Source organism: Chlorocebus sabaeus, chromosome 7, assembly GCF_047675955.1.
Source record: "Chlorocebus sabaeus isolate Y175 chromosome 7, mChlSab1.0.hap1, whole genome shotgun sequence".
NCBI lineage: Eukaryota > Metazoa > Chordata > Mammalia > Primates > Cercopithecidae > Chlorocebus > Chlorocebus sabaeus.
Genome location: NC_132910.1, coordinates 91,891,487 through 91,895,263, shown reverse-complemented (window position 1 = coordinate 91,895,263; position 3,777 = coordinate 91,891,487). Strand labels below are relative to the sequence as shown.

General features: G+C 39.4%; 1 pseudogene; it reads left to right on the top strand.

Annotated features, from left to right (window-relative positions):
• Positions 1-899: 899 nt before the first annotated feature.
• Positions 900-1,434, top strand: LOC103236300 (ATP synthase subunit d, mitochondrial pseudogene; annotated as a pseudogene).
• Positions 1,435-3,777: the final 2,343 nt, after the last annotated feature.

Genomic DNA, 3,777 nt, shown 5'->3' with positions numbered 1-3,777 from the left:
TTTGCACGCATCATATCATTTGGCCCTTACCATAACCCTTTGAAGAAAGTACTATTAGTATCCCATTTTACAAATTCTGATCATGAAGCTTAGGAAGTAGCTTGCCCAAATCACACAGCCAGTAAGTGGCAAAACTGCTCATTAGCCCAAGTTTTCTGTCTCCTAAAAGCTGCTCTTCACCGCCATAATATGTTATCCTCCCTCATCTGAAAAAACAAGCTGACAGGTTTCTGTCTTTATCTCTGTAAAATAAGGGGAAAGATATTTAAATTTAAATTTAAATTAAAAAAAAAAAAAAGTCTGGTGTGGTGGCTCATGCCTGTAATCCCTGCACTTTGGGAGGCCCAGACAGGAGGATTGCTTGCAGCCAGGAGTTTGAGACCAGCCTAACCAACATAGCAAGACCCTGTCTGTACAAAAATAATAATAAAATAAAATAGCTGGTGTGATGGCATGCACCTGCAGTCCCAGCTACTCAGAAGGATCACTTGAGCCCCAGAGTTTGAGGATACAGGAAGCCATGATCACACCACTGCACTCTAGCCTGAGCCCAGAGCAAGAATCCAAAAAAAAACCCACAACAACAACGACCAAGCACCTTTGCAGTAGAGATATGTAATAAACACTATCTCAGCCAGATTGTCAAAGTTACCATCAGCAATGATACATACATAAGTATGTAGCCTTGATATGATGTGATAAGAATGTTGCTGGGGTTTTCCTCCCAAAACCCATACCGTAATCCTGGAAGAACCATGATGAAAACACCAGACAACTCCACACTGAGGAACATTCTACAAAATACATGACCAGTATTCCTCAAAATCTACTAAGGTCATCAAAAACAAGACAAGTCAGTGGTGGACCGTGGGCAGCCAGGGTCGGTGAAGGATCCCAAGATGGTTGGGCGAAAACTTGCTCTAAAAACCATTGACTGGGTAGCTTTTGTGGAGATCATACCCCAGAACCAAAAGGCCATTGCTAGTTCCCTGAAGTCCTGGAATGAGACCCTCACCTCCAGGTTGGCTGCTTTACCTGAGAATCCACCAGCTATCGACAGGGATTACTACAAGGCCAATGTGGCCAAGGCCGGCTTGGTGGATGACTTTGAGAAGAAGTTTAATGCCCTGAAGATTCCTATGCCAGAGGATAAATATACTGCCCAGGTGGATGCCAAAGAAAAAGAAGATGTGAAATCTTGTGCTGAGTGGGTGTCTCTGTCAAAGGCCAGGATTGTAGAATATGAGAAACAGATGGAGAAGATAAAGAACTTAATTCCATTTGATCAGATGACCATTGAGGACTTGAACGAAGCTTTCCCAGAAACCAAATTAGACAAGAAAAAGTATCCCTATTGGCCTCACCAACCAATCGAGAATTTATAAAATTAAGTCCAGGAGGAAGCTCTGGCCCTTGTATTACACATTCTGGACATTAAAAATAATAATTACACACACACACACACACACACAAACAAGACAAGTCACAGAAACTGTCAGAGACCAGAGAATCCCAATAAGACAGGGTAATTAAATGTAATGTGATATCCTCGGTGAAATCCTGGAACAGAAAAAGGACATTGGGGAAAAGTTACAATGATGGTGAAATCTGAGTAAACTCTGGAGTTTAGTTAATGGTAATGTACCAATGTTGATTCCTTAGTTAGGACAAATGTACCATGGTAATGTCAGGTGTTAGCAACAGGAAAAACTGAGTGATGGAAATGTAGGAACTCTCTGTACTGTCTTTGTAAGTTTTCTGTAAATTTAGAACCATTCTAACAGGAGTTTTTTTAAGGGAGATATTATTATCAAATATAAGAACCTATTGGTTTATTAGAAGCAAAGAATTCATTTCTGATGACACTGTGGAGTGTCCTCCCTTGGAAATTCTAGGAACAAAACAGAAAGCTCAGTATCCTCAAGAATTTAAATGTTAGTCTTCTTGAAACATAGCACTGAACCAAATTATTTCTTGACATCAATTCTATTTTAAGACTATACATTTGTGATTTTTGTTAATTGTTACAATGATTCTTCAACACTGAGTAATTGGAAAATATGCCAAATGAAAAGCTAATCTTTTGTAACTACATGTCAGAGTTATCACACAAAATAATGAGTAGGTGTCTCAGCTACAGCACGTAATTATATTAAACACTGGCTGCCTGAAGAACCAAATGTTATAGAACACTTGCTGTTTGTGTTGGTATTTATGTAGTTGAGCTGTTTCTCCCAGTAGGGGGCCCTGTTGACCATCAAATGGAAAAGATGCCCTGGCATTAGGGAAGAGAGTTGCTTGCATTCTACTTTGATTAGCGTTTGTAGGGGTAACTTTGAGAAAGAAAAACCTTTCACAAATCTTCTCCAGTAATACTTGTATAGTTAGAAAGGAAGATTAGACAACACCAACTAATGTGGTTGGGGTAGAGGATGTTTCAGGGAAGAAACAAGGTATATTGGACCACACCAGAAAACAGAGACCTTCAGAATGTTCTTAGGCCTAGATATTGCTGAAACCATATATGCTCAAAGGAAAAGCAGGTTAGAAGTGATAAAACTAGAAATGCCATATCCTACTTTCAGGATATGTGTTCCTGAAAGGTGATAATGGAGAAATGTCCTTCTTAAATACATTTTGTAATTGAGATAAGGTCTTGCTTTGTTGTTCAGGCTGGTCTTGACCTCCTGGCCTCAAGCAATCCTACCTTGGCCTGCCAAAGCACTTTGATTATGGGTGTGGTCCACCATACCTGGCCAAAGAAATATTCTTGAAGTATCACCTACATACTCATCGACTGACCACAAATGCCCTGTTCCACATAGCATTTTACAAGATAGTTCATGCATTTAATTCTTTATCTAAATGCAGGAGCAAGAGCAGTGTCTACACACACACACACACACACACACACACATGCACTGACCCAATTAAAAATGTTTAATGATCTCCCATTTCTATAAGTTCAAGTACAGGAGAGAATTCTTAATTGGTTTCTAAGTCTGCTCTACCCGGCCTCTGACATCTCCAGAATTATCATAAACCACTTTCCCTCTCACTCTGTGTGTTCCAGCCCCACTGGCTTTAACATCTTCTAATTCTAACATGCAGAGCACCTTCAACCACAGGGCCTTTGCACAGGTTTTCCATGCAGCCTTATTGATCTTATCCTATTCATCTCCCTCTAGTTAATGCCAATTCATTCTTTGGATCTCAGCTCAAGAGCTTTACCTTGGAGAAAACTTCTCTCATCCCTGGGTTAAATATCCCAGTTAAATGTTTATACAGCACTTTGTACTTGGCCATTATAGCTCTAATGACAGGGCTACTCCATGTATTAAACAATGTTTAGTATTGAAAATTTGCTGATGTGGTTGTCAGATTAATACCAATTCTCCAACCTAGGTTGCAAATTACTTGAGATTAGGATCCATATTTTTATTCTCCATGTATCCCAGTACCTAGCATAGGACCTGGCTTAGAATAGATTTTCAACATGTGTTTGTTGAATAAATGATTGAAAGAATGACACATTCTCAGGAAAAGCAACACTTGGATTGCAGAATTTACTACTTCCAATGGGGAAAAAATATCCTGCTGACTTCAGAGGGAGTAAAGCCAGAAAGACAAGCAATAAAAGATGGTATCTTTGGCCAGAATGTGTAGGTTCTCTGACATTTACTGTCTTACCAAAGCCCATCCTGTTTTCTGAAATGCTGAGTCAAGTTATTTGGAGAAATTATTTTGGTGTAAAAACAAACCTCTTTTTTGTTTGTT